Consider the following 16,823-nt stretch of genomic DNA (forward strand, 5'->3'; position numbering starts at 1 on the left):
TCCATTCTGACCAAGTAGGTTTCATTCCAGGGATGCAGGGATCGTTTAATATATGGAAATCTATCAACATAATCCACTATATAAACAAATTCAAAAACAAAAACCACATGATCATCTTGTTAGATGCGAAGAAAGCATTTGACAAAATCCAACACCCCTTCATGATAAAAATCTTGGAAAGGTCAGGAATTCAAGGCCCCTTCCTAAACATGATAAAAGCAATCTACAGCAAACCAGTAGCCAACATCAAAGTAAATCGTGAGGAGCTGGAAGCAATCCCACTAAAATCAGGGACTAGACAAGGCTGCCCCCTTTCTCCCTACTTATTCAACATCATACTTGAAATCCTAGCCAGAGCAATTTCACAACAAAAGGAGATCAAGGGGATACAAATTGGAAAGGAAGAAGTCAAAATATCACTTTTTGCAGATGATATGATAGTATATATAAGTGACCCTAAAAATTCCACCAGAGAACTCCTAAATCTGATAAACAGTTTCAACGAATTAGCTGGATATAAAATTAACTGAAACAAGTCAGTGACCTTTCTCTACACAAATGATAAACAGGCTGAGAAAGAAATTAGGAAAACAACACCCTTCTTAATAGTCACAAATAATATAAAATACCTTGGCGTGACTCTAACTAAGGAAGTGAAAGATTTGTATTATAAGAACTTCAAGTCTCTGAAGAAAGAAATTAAAGAAGATCTCAGAAGATGGAAAGATCTCCCATGCTCATGGATTGGCAGGATCAATATACTAAAAATGACTATCTTGCCAAAAGCAATCTGCAGATCCCATCAAAGTTCTAACTCAATTTTTCAACGAATTAGATAGGGCAATCTGCAAATTCATCTGGAATAACAAAAAACCTAGGATAGCAAAAACTCTTCTCAAGGATAAAGGAACCTCTCTTGGAATCACCATGCCAGATCTAAAGCTGTACTACAGAGCAATTGTGATAAAACCTACATTGTACTGGTATAGCAACAGACATGTAGACTAATGGAATAGAATTGAAGACCCAGAAATGAACCCACACACCTATGGTCACTTGTTCTTTGACAAGGGAGCTAAAACCTTCCAGTGGAAAAAAGAGAGTATTTTCAACAAATGGTACTGGCACAACTGGCGGCTATCATGTAGATGAATGCAAATTGATCCATTCCTATCTCCATGTACCAAGGTCAAATCTAAGTGGATTAAGGAACTCCACATAAAATGAGAGACAGTGAAACTTATAGAGGAGAAAGTAGTGGAAAGCCTTGAAGATATGGGCACAGGGGAAAAATTCCTGAATAGAACAGCAATGGCTTGCGCTGTAAGATTGAGAATTGACTAATGGAACCTCATAAAATTGTCAACCTTATGTAAGGCAAAAGACACTGTCAATAAGGCAAAAAGCCATTAACAGATTGGGAAAGGATCTTTACGTATCCTAAATCAGATAGGGGACTAATATCCAATAAATGTAAAGAACTCAAGAAGGTGGACTCCAGAAAATCAAATAACCCCATTAAAAATGGGGCTCAGAACTAAACAAAGAATTCTCACCTGAGGAATACCAAATGGCTGAGAAGCACCTGAAAAAATGTTCAGCATCCTTAATCATCAGGGAAATACAAATCAACACAACCCTGACGTTCCACCCCACACCAGTCAGAATGGCTAAGATCAAAAATTCAGGTGACAGCAGATGCTGGCGAGGATGTGGAGAAAGAGGAACACTCCTCCATTGTTGGTGGGATTGCAAGCTTGTACAACCACTCTGGAAATCAGTCTGGCAGTTCCTTAGAAAATTGGACATAGTACTACCGGAGGATCCTGAAATACCTCTCTTGGGCATATATCCAGAATATGTTTGAATAGGTAAGAAGGACACATGCACCACTATGTTCATAGCAGCCTTATTTATTTATTTATTTATAATATTTTTTATTACATATTTTCCTCAATTACATTTCCAATGCTCTCCCAAAAGTCCCCCATACCCTCCCCTCCCCCCCACTTCCCTACTCACCCATTCCCATTTTTTGGCCGTGGCGTTCCCCTGTACTGGGGCAATATAAAGTTTGTGTGTTCAATGGGCCTCTCTTTCCAGTGATGGCCGACTAGGCCATCTTTTGATACATATGCAGCTATAGTCAAGAGCTCCGGGGTACTGGTTAGTTCAGAATGTCGTTCCACACTGGAAAGAACCTAGGTGCCAACTGGCGATTATCATGTAGAAGGATGTGAATTGATCCATTCCTATCTCTCTCTTTATTTACATTTCAACTTTTATCCCCTTTTCTCATTTCTCCTTTGAACCCCCCCATCCTATCCCCCGTCCCACAGCTCACTAATCTACCCACTACTGCTTCCCTGTCCTGGCATTCCTCTACACTGGGGCATTGAGCCTTCACAAGGCCAGGGGCCTCTCTCCTCATTGATGCTCCATAAGGCCATCCTCTGCTATATGTGGCTGAAGCCTTGAGTCCCACCTTGTTTACTCTTTGGTTGGTGGTTTAGTCCCTGGGAGCTCTGAGGGGGTGGGGTCTAGTTGCTTGATACTGTTGCTCTTACTATGGGGATGCAAACCTCTTCAGCTCCTTCAGTCCTTTCTCTAACTCCTGTATTTGTCAGACTCTGGCAGAGCCTCTCAGGAGACAGCTATACCAGGCTCCTGTCAGCAAGTACTTGTTGACATCCACAATAGTGTTTGGGTTTGGTAACTGTATATGGGATAGATCCTCAGGTAGGGCAGTCTCTGGATGGACTTTCTTTCAGTCTCTGCTCCACACTTTGTCTCTGTATCTCTTCCCATAGATATTTTGTTCCTCATTCTAAGAAGGACTGAAATATCCACACTTTTGTCTTCCTTCTTCTTGAGCTTCACATGGTCTGTGAATTATATCTTGGGTATTCTGAGCTTCTAGGCTAGTATCCACTTATCAGTGAGTGCATACCATGGGTGTTCTTTTGTGATTGGGCTACCTCACTCAGGATTATATTTTCTAGTTCCAACCATTTGCCTAAAAACTTCATGAATTCATTGATTTGGTCAAAGATCAAGTGACTGTAAGTGTGTGGTTTTATTTCTGGATCTTCAATTCTATCCCATTGATCAATATGCCTGTTTCTCAGACTTTTAACTTGTCTTTCTTTGGATCTCTCTGATGTCTCTCCATCCATTCTTCCCACTCTCTGAACCTTTCTTCCTCTCCCACTTCTGAATCAACATCATCTCAGCTTTCCTGAGAAATGTCAATAAGAGACAGCAAATGCCTGCTATAGAGAAATGGAGCTGCAAATCAAGGTTCAAGTCACTGAGATGCTCTTGTGATAATGAATCATGAAGGGCCCAGTAGCATCTCAGAGTCATCTCAAACTACAACTTCCATCAGCCTCTGTGCTCCCTGATGCTCATCTGCATAATGACAGCCTTCTATGTTCTAATATGACAAGTGTGTACCAATCGTGCCTTCTTGACAAAATTAATTTAAAAATTGATGTTCCTGAACAGAAGTGACCACCATGGTCAGGACATGTTTTGAGTCTATTTTGAAAACAATAGATCTCATGTTTCTTTCCCTACCCTGGAATTTTTCTCACTTTCTCCACCTCTGTCCATATCTCATCTTTGCCACACTGTGTGTGTGTTTGTGTGTGTGTGTATGTGTGTGTTTATATGTGTTTGTGTGCTTGTATGCATGGGTGTGTGTGATTAACCAGCACAAAAGTTGTTAAATTTAAATCACTTAGGAACAGATTGGTAAATAGCCACCACCTGCCTGGCCACCCTTACCCATCTGAAGACCTAAGAGTTAATGGATTATTTCACCACTGGGTCTTTTTTGAGTGATAGGATGTCCTAATCAGTGCACCACCAGTATTGTAGAGTAGGGGAGCAAGCCTGGGCTACCTAAGGCCCTATATCAATACACACGCATGTGCGCGTGTGTGTGTGCGCGCGCGCACACACACACAGACACACACACAGACACACAGACACACAGACACACAGACACACACACACACACACACACAGACACACAGACACACACACACACACAAATATCAATGCATATGCCCTTCCATCTGGCCAGTTGTTCCTGACATCTCATCTAAGAAGATCCTTCCTGTGACCCATCTTAAACCTGATCAATACCTCTGGCAACATGTATACAAAATGAACTTGACCCATCCACTGGGTTACTTGGGAAGGGAAATGGATGATCCCTGGTGGTGGTCCTGACTGTCAGTCATGTCTACAGTACAGACTGTTAGTACCTGTCAGTACAACCATCTCTGGGCATCTTCAGGGAATTGGTCCTAGGAATATCAAAGTCTTCTAGTGCTGAAAGTCCTTGAATAGAATGGTGCATGTTTACAAATAACCCACCATCATCCCCTTGTGACCTTTAGCTCAGTTTAGATTTCCATGTAGCTAATAGAAATTATATTCTATGGAAATGGTCAGTACCCATTTTCTTTAGGGAATAATGCTATAGGAAACAAAACTATACACATGTTTGATTTAGATGTATTTATGGTTTCAGATGGGTCACTCCATTGAATTTTATGCAACAATGTACTAACAATCAACAGCTCAGGTTAATGATATGAAAGAAACTCATTGACTAAATGTTAACAGGGAAGCAGGCTTTGTTTATATTTGCTGCATTGAAGTGATTTTCAAACACAGATACATTTGCTGCACTTGTTGGAATGAAAAGAATGTAGTGACTACAAGGGTGTAAGATGGGAACCAGTCTTGATGACAACTGATCTGCACCTGGATGATAAGCCTATGCTCTTTGTGAAGATTCACTAAGCTGTGCTTGTTTTGGTGATGACCCACTTCATCAATGTCTTCCCTCAAAACATAGAGTTGAGGCTCAGTGGTTAGGGGGCACTGCTGGTAGTATAGGCCACCTGAACTTAGTCTGCCTCTAGTGTCACATTGCTAGTAACTGCCTGTAATGCCAGCTTCATGGGGTTTGAGGTTCTATTTTGGCTTCTTCAGAAACCAGGTATGCATTTGTGCACTTGTACATAAACACACATGCATACACACAATTATGATGATACATGAGAGGGGGGAGAGAGGCAGAGATGACAGATAGATGGATGGATAAATACATCATGTATACATAAATAGATGATCAATGGTTGAATAAATACATAGATGATAGAAAAACAGAAATAGAGATAATTAATAGATAATAGATGGTTGATGAATTTACACACACACACACACACACACATATATATACAGACAAATAAATGGTAGATGATAGATAGATAGATAGATAGAACACATCATTTTTATTATAGTTGGGAATCAGAAGTTAAGAGCACATGCTGAACAGTCATGATGACTGGAGTTTGTATCCTAGCACCTATATAACAAGTCAAGGGATTCATATGTACCTCTGACACTGGATTATATTATTGGAGGATTAATATAGAAGATTTCTGGGACTTGCTGACTTCCAGACCCAGGTTCAGGGAGGGACCCTGCTTCAAAGGACTTGGCAGAGTGATAGAAGAGGACAGGTGGTGCCCTCCTCATTAACAGGTATATGTACCCAGTTTGAAATATATTCATCATATATGCATACATACATATACACATACATATTTAATACTCATAAATAAGCTATAGTTATAGTTAGAGTCTTTAGAAATTGTACTTACCCTTCTGCTTTCCGTCTGTGCCCAGAGCTGATCCTGCAACAGATCCTGTGCCACAGGGCTCCATATCCAAATACCACGAGGAGAGGGATGCTATCCAAGGAGTGCTAACATGCGTTTGATCTCATGTAAAACCACCACTTCTGTTCAGAGGAACCAGCCTGGAGTCCTCAGGGCACAGGAACTGAGGAGCAGCCTAGGACAGGATCCTTCTAGCTTCCATCTGGGACAAGAAGAGATCCTGTGCCACAGCTCTCCATACCCAAATGCCTCTGAGAGAGCTGGTCTCCTAGGAGTACTGAGACACAGGCTTGCAGGAGGGACAAGCCACAGTCAGGGACAGTAAGACCAGCTAACACCAGAGATAGCTAGATGGCCAAAGGCAAGAGCAAGTGCCACAGAACCTCTTGGGTCCCTTGCCTGTGTAGGACAGGTCTCTGGGTGCAGATGGGCAAGGAGTCCGCGAATGACAGACAGATGCACACAGAAGATTGTGTAGAATCTGAATGCATTGTCACAAAGTGAGCACCAGTCTTATACAATACAGAAAATAAAGGGGGTAGGAAGTCACATCAGGCAAAGTACATTGAAGTTACCCGACACAAAACAAAGGAATAACTTCAAAAGAGCTTACAGGAACCAGGTAATATTTACAGTAAAGATATAGCAGTCCTGCCTAGGGTCAGCTAATGACAGGTAAGGATTTCACATCCTAGTCACAATTATTGCTACTTCTTTGAGCCTTGTGAAAGCTAGTACCAGGGGGTTCTGCTCTAGCAGACCTTCTCATGAAAAATGCAATACCACAACTCCCCTATTTCCTAGGCCCTGATAAATTCTTGTATGACTGTAACTTTTAAGTATCTGTGGAGAATCTCCATTTGTCAGAAGAATTCACCAACTTGCTTCTAATATGCAATGTAGCCTGCTATACCTGGCTGTAGTGAAGATCCCTGTCTCAGTGGGATTCCCTAACTTTTACATGGTAAACCCATCTATTAGCTAGGCCATTGTGAATGGGTGAGACTGGCTACTGCCTCAAGTAAACACTCTGCAGACTAGTCATGAGCTAGTCTAGCTCTGTTCTTTGTAATGCTTAATTAGTTTCACTGTCTCTTCTAAGCTCCTCAGCTTCAAGCATTTTCTAGGACATTGGAACATTGGCGAAGGCTTAGCTATGTCAGAATTCAATCTTAAAAGGCACTTATAATAAGATAATACTAAAAGAGAGCACGTGGATCCATACACCAGACTAACTCAGGGATAGGGTGCCGCAGACCCTCTGGGTCCCTGTGTATGCATGGAACGGGGTCTCTCGACGCGGGTGGGCAAAGCGTGGATGAATGAGTGACAAACAGGCACACACAGGAGAGTTCGTGTGTAGAATCTGAATGTAATTTTACAATTCGAGCTTCAGACTTTTTATACAGAAGACAATAAAGAAGTTGGGTGACATACCTGCAAGGTACAAATGAGGTAACCGGATGCTTAATGATTCTTACACAGAACAGAGGAATGAAAACACAAAGATCGAAAGGAACTGGGCAATAAAATAATTGAGACAAAGTCAGCCCTATCTAAGGTCAGCTATAGTCTTAGAAGCCAGGTGTGAGAACTTTTCACTCCTAGGGCAAGGGCTTTCACACCCAAGTCATGGTTCTAACTAGGGAGTTCCGTTCTAGCTAACCATCTCATGAATAATGCAATACTCTAAAACCACAGCCCGATCTGCTTCCTAAACCATTGTAAATTCCTGTAAATAGGTGTAACTCAGCTATAATTCTAAGCATCTATTCTGGTTTCCCCTACGGTCAGAAACTTCTTTCTTCCTAGGTGATGGTAGATTCCTGTGAAGGGCAGTGACCTAACATTTACTCAAAGAGATAGTGTAATACCGGGGCAGTACTGAAATCCAAGCCCAAGGTCTTGCTAAGAATGAACTAGGACTGTTGGAACACTGGTTTAGCTATGTCAGAATTTAATCTTAAAAGGCACTTATGATAGGAAAATATTGAAAGAGAGCACGTGGATCCATACACTAGACTAACTCGGGAATGGAATTCGGGAATGAAAAATTACTGTATGGGTAGGGAATGCTAGACTCCAGGAGGAGAGCTTCCTTGAAGCCCTTTTGCCTCATGAGTGACTTTTAAGCCTTTCGGCCTGTCCAGTTGACTCGACTGGAGAGCGTAGCAATAGGGTATGAGTATATGGGTTATGAGAATGCCAAAGTTCCAGGAGATGAGTTTCCATGACTTTGCCTCATGAGTGCTCCCAGGCCTCTCGGCCTGCCAAGCAAACTTCACTGGAGTGTGCGTAGCAAGCAAGAACATAAGCAACAGAAACCAAGGCTACTTGGCATCATCAGAACCCAGTTTTCCCACCACAGCAAGCCCTGGATATCACAACACACCAGAAAATCAAGTCTCTGACTTAAAATCACATTTCATGATGATAGAGGGTGTTTTTAAAATTGGATATTTTCTTTATTTACATTTCAAATGTTATCCCCTTTCCCAGTTTCCCTCCCTCCTGGAAACACCCTATCATATCCTCTTCCTCCTGCTTCTACGAGGGTGCAAATTGTATCTTGGGTATTCTAAGTTTCTGGGCTAATATACACTTATCACTGAGTACATATGTGTGTTCTTTTGTGATCAGGTTACCTCACTCAGGATGATATCCTCCAGGTCCATCCAGTTGCTTAAGAATTTCATAAATTCATTGTTGTTAATAGCTGAGTAGTACTCCACTGTGTAAATGTACCACATTTTCTGTATCCATTCCTCTGTTGAGGGGCATCTGGGTTCTTTCCAGCTTCTGGCTATTATAAATAAGGCTGTTATGAACATAGTGGAGCATGTGTGCTCAATACATGTTGGAGCATCTTCTGGGTATATGCCCAGGAGAGGTATTGCTGGATCTTCTGGTAGTACTATGCCCAATTTTCTGAGGAACTGTCAGACTGATTTCCAGAGTGGTTGTACCAGCTTGCAATCCCACCAGCAATGTTCGAGTGTTTCTCTTACACCACATCCTCACCAGCATCTGCTGTCACCTGAGTTTTTGAACTTAGTCATTCTGACTGGTGTGAGGTGGAATCTCAGGTTTGTTTTGATTTGCATTTCCCTGATGATTAAGGATGCTGAACATTTCTTTAGGTGCTTCTCAGCCATTTGATATTCTTCAGCTGAGAATTCTTTGTTTAGTTCTGTACTCCATTTCTTAATAGGGTTATTTGGTTCTTTGGAGTCTTAACTTCTTGAATTCTTTGTATACATTTAATGTTAGCCTCTATTGGATGTAGGATTGGTAAAGATCTTTTCCCAATATGTTGGTGGCCTTTTTGTCTTATTGACAGTGTCCTATGCTTACAGAAGCTTTGCAATTTTATGAGGTCCCGTTTGTCGATTCTTGATCTTACAGCAAAAGCCATTGGTATTCTGTTCAGGAATTTCCCTCCTGTGCCCATATGTTAGAGGCTCTTTCCACTTTCTCCACTATAAGCTTCAGTGTCTCTGGTTTTATGTGGAGTCCCTTGATCCACTTGGACTTGAGCTTTGTACAAGGAGATAAGAATGAGTTGATTTGCATTCTTCTACATGTTGACCTCCAGTTGAACCAGCACCATTTATTAAAAATTCTGTCTTTTTTTCCACTGGATGGTTTTAGCTCCTTTGTCAAAGATCAAGTGACTGTAGGACTGTGGGTTCATTTCTGGGTCTTCATTTCTATTCAGTTGATCTTCCTGCCTGTCTCTGTACCAATACCATGCAGTTTTTAATCACTATTGCTCTGTAATACAAATTGAGGTCAGGGATGGTGATTGCTCCAAAAGTTCTTTTATTGTTGAGAATAGTTTTTGCTATCTTGGGTTTTTTTTGTTATTCCAGATGAATTTGAGAATTGCCTTTTCTAACTCTATGAAGAATTGGGTTGGAATTTTGATGCGGATTGCATTGAATCTGTAGATTGCTTTCAGCAGGATAGCCATTTTTTTTACTATATTAATCCTGCCAATCCATGAGTATGGGAGAGCTTTCCATCTTCTGAGATCTTTGATTTCTTTCTTCAGAGACTTGAAGTTCTTGTCATATAGATCTTTCACTTGCTTGGTTAGAATCACACCAAGGTAATATTATTTGTGGCTATTGTGAAGAGTCATGTTTCCCTAATTTCTTTCTCAGCCTGTTTATCCTTTGAGTAGAGGAAGGCTACTGATTAGCTTGAATTGATTTTATATCCAGCCACTTTACTGAAGTTGTTTATCAGCTTTAGGAGTTCTGTAGTGGAATTTTTTGATTCACTTAAGTATACAATCATATCATCTGCAAATAGTGATATTTGACTTTTTCCTTTTCAATTTGTATCCTCTTGATCTCCTTTTGTTGTCTAATTGTCCTAGCTAGAACTTCAAGTACTATGTTGAATAGATAGGAAGAGAGTGGTCAATCTTGTCTAGTCTCTGATTTTAGTGGGACTGCTTCAAGTTTCTCTCCATTCAGTTTGATGTTGGTTACTGCTTTGCTGTATATTGATTTTACCAAGTTTAGGTATGGGCCTTGAATTTCTGATCTTTTCAAGACATTTAACATGAAGGGATGCTGAATTTTTTCAAATGTTTTTTCAACATCTAATGAAATGATCATGTGGTTTTTTTCTTTGAGTTGTTTACGTAGTGGACTACGTTGATGGATTTTCGTATATTGAACCATCACTGCATCCCTGGGATCAAGCTTACTTGATCAGGGGTGAATGATTGTTTTGATGTGTTCTTGGATTCATTTGGCAAGAATTTTATTGAGTATTTTTCCATCAATGTTCATAAAGGAGATTGGTCTGAAGTTTTATTTGTTTGTTTGGTCTTTGTGTGGTTTAGGTACAAGTGTAATTGTGACTTCATAGAATTAATTTGGTAGTGTACCTTCTGTTTATATTTTGTGGAATAGGTTGAAGCTTATTGTTATTAGGTCTTTTTTAAAGGTCTGATAGAATTCTCTAGTAACCCCATCTGGTTGTGGGCTTTTTTTTTTTGTTGTTGTTGAAAGGCTATTAACAACTGCTTCTCTTTCTTTCAGGGTTATGGGACTGTTTATATGGTTTATCTGATCCTGTTTTAACTTTAGAACATTGTATTTGTCTAGAAAATTGTCCATATCATCCAGATTTTCCAATTTAGTTGAGTATAAACTTTTGTTGTAGGATCTGATGATTTTTTTGAATTTCCATGGGTTCCGTTGTTATGTTTTCCTTTTCTTTTCCGATTTTATTAGTTTGGACACTGTCTCTGTGCCCTCTGGTTAGTCTGGCTAAGGATTTATCTATTTTGTTGATTTTCTCAAAGAACCAGCTCCTGGTTTGGTTGATTCTTTGTATAGTTCTTTTTGTTTCTATTTGGTTGATTTCAACCCTGTGTTTGATTATTTCTTGCCATCTATTCCTCTTGGGTGTATTTGCTTCTTTTTGTTTTAGATCTTTCAGATGTGCTGTCAAGCTGCTAGTGTAAGCTTTCTCCAGTTTCATTTTGGAGGCACTTAGAGATATGAGTTTTCATTTTAGCCCTGCTTTCATTGTGTCCTATAAGTTTTTGTATGATGTGTCTTCATTTTCATTCTAAAAAGTTTTTAATTTCTTTTTTTATTTCTTCATTGACCAAGTTATCATTGAGTAGAGTATTGCTTAGTTTCAAAGTGTATGTGTGTTTTCTGTTGTCTTTGTTGGAATTTAAGACGTCTTCGTCTGAGGTGATCAGATAGGGTGCATAGGATTATTTCAATCTTCTTGTATCTGTTGAGGCCTGTTTTGTGGACAATTTTATGGTTAATTTTGGAGAAAGTACCAGGAGTTACTGAGAAGAAAGTATATTTTTTGCTTTAGGATGAGGTCTTCTATAAATATTTGTTAGATCCATTTGGTTCATCACTTCTATGAGTTTCACTGTGTCTCTGTTTAATTTCTGTTTCCAGGATCTGTCCATTGATGAGAGTGGGGTGTTAAAGTCTTCCACTATTATTGTGTGGGGTGCTGTGTGTGTTTTGAGCTTCAGTAAAGTTTCTTTTATGAATGTGTGTGCCCTTTCATTTGGAGCATAGATATTCAGAATTGAGAGTTCATCTTGGAATATTTTACCTTTGATGAGTATGAAGTGCCCCTCCTTGAATTGAGAAAATTGATATTAAGAGATATTAAGGAAAAGTAATTGTTGCTTCCTGTTATTTTTGTTGTTACAGTTAGGATTCTGCTCTTGTGGCTGTCTTCTTTTAGGTTTGTTGAAGGATTACTTTTTTGCTTTTTCTAGGGCTTAGTTTCCGTCCTTGTATTGGTGGTTTCCCCATATTATCCTTTGAAGGCCTGGGTTTGTGGAAAGACATTATGTGAATTTGGTTTTGTTGTGGAATACTTTGGTTTCTCCATCTATGTTAATTGAGAGTTTTACTGGGTATAGTAGCCTGGGCTGGCATTTGTATTATCATAGTGTCTGTATAACATCTGTCCAGCATCTTCTGGCTTTCATAGTCTCTGGTGAGAAGTCTGGAGTAATTCTTTTTTTTTTTAATTTATTTTTTATTAGATATTTTCTTTATATACATTTCAAATGCTATTCCAAATGTTCCCTATACCCTCCCTCCGCCCTGCTCCCCTGCCCACTCATTCCCGCTTCTTGGCCCTGGCATTCCCCTGTATTGGGGCATATAAAGTTCTCAATACCAAGGGGCCTCTCTTCCCAGTGATGGCTGACTCGGCCATCTTCTGCTACATATGCAGCTAGAGATACGAGCTCTGGGGGGGGGGTACTGGTTAGTTCATAGTTCAACCACCTATAGGGTTGCACCTTGGGTGCTTTCTCTAGCTTCTTCTTTGGGGGCCCTGTGCTCCATCTTATAGATGACTATGAGCATCCACTTCTGTATTTGTCAGGCACTGGTACAGTCTCATACGAGACAGCTATAACAGGGTCCCTTCAGGAAAATCTTTCTGGCATTGTGCAATAGTGTCTGGGTTTGGTGGCTGATTATGGGATGGATTCCCGGGTTGGGTAGTCTCTGGATAGTCCATCCTTTCATCTTAGCTCCAAACTTTGTCTCTGTAACTCCTTTCATGGTTATTTTGTTCCCTATTCTAAGGAGGAATGAAGTATCCACCCATTGGTCTTCCCTCTTCTTGATTTTCTTGTGCTTTGCTAATTGTATATGGGTTGTTCTTTGTCTCTGGGCTAATATCCACTTATCAGTGAGTGCATATCTAATGACTTCTTTTGTGATTGTGTTACCTCACTAAGGATGATATTTTCCAGATACATCCATTTGTCCAAGTATTTCATAAATTCATTGTTTTTAATTGCTGAGTAGAACTCCATTGTGTAAATGTACAACATTTTCTGTATCCATTCCTCTGTTGAGGGACATCTGGGTTCTTTCCAGCTTCTAGCTATTATATATAAGGCTGCTATGAACATAGTGGAGCAGGTGTTCTTATTACCAGTTGAAACTTCTTCTGGGTATATGCCCAGGAGAGGTATTGTTGGATCTTCTGGTAGTATTATGTTCAATTTTCTGAGGAACCTGTCTGGAGTAATTCTTTTTTTTTTTTTTTTTTTTTTTGGTTTTTCGAGACAGGGTTTCTCTGTGTAGCCCTGGCTGTCCTGGAACTCACTTTGTAGACCAGGCTGGCCTCGAACTCAGAAATCCACCTGCCTCTGCCTCCCAAGTGCTGGGATTAAAGGCGTGCGCCACCATGCCCGGCCCGTCTGGAGTAATTCTAATAGGCCTGCCTTTATATGTTACTTGACCTTTTCCCCTTACTGCTTTTAATATTCTGTCTTTATTTAGTGTATTTGTTGTTTTGATTATTATGTGTTGGGAGGAATTTCTTTTCTGATCCAGTCTATTTGGAGTTCTCTAGGCTTCTTGTATGTTCATGGGCATCTCTTTCTTTAGGTTTGGGAAGTTTTCTTCTATAATTTTGTTGAAGATATTTGCTGGCCCTTTAAGTTGAAAACCTTCATTCTCATCTACTCCAATTATCTGTAGGTTTGGTCTTCTCATTGTGTCCTGGATTTCCTGGATGTTTTGAGTTAGGATCTTTTTGCATTTTGCATTTTCTTTGTTTGTTGTGCTAATGTTCTCTATGGAATCTTCTGCACCTCATCTCTTGTATTCTGTTGCTGGTGCTTGTATCTGTGGTTCCTGATTTCTTTCCTAGGGTTTCTATATCCAGACTTGTCTCCCTTTGTATTTTCTGTATTGTTTCTACTTCCATTTTTAGATCCTTTATGGTTTTGTTCAATTCCATCACCTGTTTGGCTGTGTTTTCCTGTAACTCTCTAAGGGATTTTTGTGTTTTCTCTTTAAAGGCTTCTAGCTATTTACTCCTGTTTTCTTGTGTTTCCCTCTTAAATTCCCCCATCATCATCATGAGAAGTGACTTTAGATCCATGTCTTGTTTTTCTGGGCTGATGGTGTATCCAGGACTTGCTAAGTTGGGAGAGTTTGGTTCTGATGATGCCAAGTAACCTTGGTTTCTGTTGCTTCTGTTTTTTTCTTTTTTAAATTTTTTTAAATTTTAATTTTTTATTAGATATTTTCTTCATTTACATTTCAAATGCTATCCCAAAAGTCCACTATCCCCCCCCCGCCCCGCCCTGCTCCCCTACCCACTCACTCCCACTTCTTGGCCCTGACTTCTTATGCTTGCCTCCTGCCATCTGATTATCTCAAGTGCTTGCTGCCCTCAATATTTCTGATTGGAACCTGTCCTTCCTATAGTCCTAGTTGATTCAGGAATCCTCAGAGTCCAGCTTTCTCTGTGATCTTTTGATTGTGGGCCCCTGTGATTCTGAGATCTTGGTGTGTCAGAGATTTTGGCAGTCAAGCTTCCTCTGAGACCTTGAAATACTGGTGTGACTCAGCTCCTGTTATCCTGGGATCCTGTTGTTCTAAGATTCTGGGCGTGTTACAGTGCCTGGAAGTGGTGTCTCCTTTGAGGAGCATAAAGCTGTCTGATCAGTGATCCTAAGATCATGTGGAGAGTCCTCTGGGGACCTTGGGGGTGTCTGCTGACTCTAGGCCATAGGTGACTGGGTGCTGGTGCCGACCAGAAGGGACCAGTGCACCTGGTCAGGCTGGTTTTCTGCTGTCTCAGGTCCCGCATGATTGGATTGGAACAGGTGTTGTGTTCCACTCACCAGTGATCCTAAGATCTCGAGGTCAGTCCTCTGGGGACCATGGGGGTGTCCGATGACTCTGGGTCCTAGGTGACCCGATGCTGGAACCGACAGGAAGGGAATTGTCTTGCATACATTTTCTTAAGAGATTTATTTATTTCCTATTTAAGGATCTTTTTCACAGTAATAAATGCTATTGTAAGATCTTTTTCATAAGCTTTAGCTGTCCTAGAATGCCCAGAGCCTACTGTACTATGGTTGCTGAGTTCTAGTAGAGATCTTGTCCTGGCTTTTATTTATTGTGTTTTTGTGCGGGTATTAGATATCTGGGTTTAGGAAGATTATAATTCTAGATGCTGTGGTCTTTTCTCGTCTGTTCTTCATGCTTGTTTTGTTCCTTGGTTTCTATTTCCCCTCTTGTTCTTAGGAGAATGTGGTTGCTGCATGTTGTCTTGTAGGAAAATTTTTCTGGCATAGTTGTGAACATAGTGGCTTCAGGTTAAAATCTGTTTCTATGCATTGGTATTTGACTCTTAGAAATATGTATGGGCTATGTAAGGGAAAGGTCTGGAGAGTGTCCACAGCAGGTGGCGTTATGTTCTTAATCCCCTGGGAATGGGGTCAGAGAATGAGTAGAGGCAGCAGCACATGGTCTACTTTAGACCTGGGGATGAGACAAGGTGATTAGACTTGGGTGAAGATCAGAATTTACCCTTCTTGTTTCCCTGGCTGAAGTGGCTTGAGTGTTCCCATGGAATGTCATTTGAAGTTGGAGGCTGTGATAGAACAAAGAATGGACGGAGTGAGGATATATTTAGGTAGAGGTGGTCTGTGTGATCTATTGGTGATTGGGGCTGCAGGGAGTTGTGCGTGTGTGTGGGAGAGAATAGGAGCTTTGGCAGGTGGTCTGATGTGGGGCTGTGGTAGGGATGAACTAGTTTTGGAGAGTTGAAGATCTGCAGTTAGTTAGTTCCAGTGGTCTTTGTGTTCCTAGATAATACCAGTTCATTATGATCTTATATCAAAAACTGTGAAAATGCTATCTCAAAAATATTAAAAAATACAATAAACAAAACTAAAACCACTAGATGAAAATACAGGCAATATTATTTAAGATATTAGAGTAGACTAGAAATTTCTGGACAGAATTTCAATAACACACAAAAAAAGAACTAACCCAGGATATCAACAGATGAAATTAAAATGTGTCTGCATAACAATCAAACTATCAGCACAGTACACTAGGACCAGAATAGGAGAAAATATTTATCAGCTATTCTTTAAACAAAACCAATATCCTGAATTTACAAAGCACTGGATAGACTACATGGCAAATATCAAAATGGCTAATTATAAGTGAGCTAATGAATTAAATAGTTTTACAAAGAAGAAATAGAGTGAGTATATATTTTAATATTCACTCAATATTGTTATCTTCATGCAATTGAAAATTAAAGCAACTTTGTGATATCACTTCACTCCAAACACTATGTTACTATCAAGATATTTGAAAAGAAATATTGGGGAAGAAAAAGGTACACTTATTTACTGTTGTTCGTGGTACAAATTAATACACCCATTATGGAAATCACTCTGGAAGTTCCTATCAAAATTAAAAATAGTACTGCCATATAAACCATCTCCAGGTATATACTTAGAGAACTCCATATCTTACTAGAAATGTATTTGCACATCTGTGTTTACTGCTATTCACTAGACCAAGAAAATGGAACACAGGCATATATAAACAAATGAATCAATACTTCATAGTGGAATTATATATAAAGTAGAATGCTATTTAGTTTTATTTAAAATGAAAGCATAATGTTACAGAAGAAGGAGGATGGTAGAAGACAGGATTTGATTTAAAATATTCTAAACAAGTAAAAAGGGCTCTAGAGTAGTGCTTCATGTGTCAAAAGTATACGTCAGGGTTACTGAGGTATTGAAGATGACAAAAACTTGAGCATCATACCATT

Source organism: Mus caroli, unplaced genomic scaffold, assembly GCF_978045245.1.
Source record: "Mus caroli unplaced genomic scaffold, Mus_caroli_1 scaffold_8, whole genome shotgun sequence".
Taxonomy (NCBI): domain Eukaryota; kingdom Metazoa; phylum Chordata; class Mammalia; order Rodentia; family Muridae; genus Mus; species Mus caroli.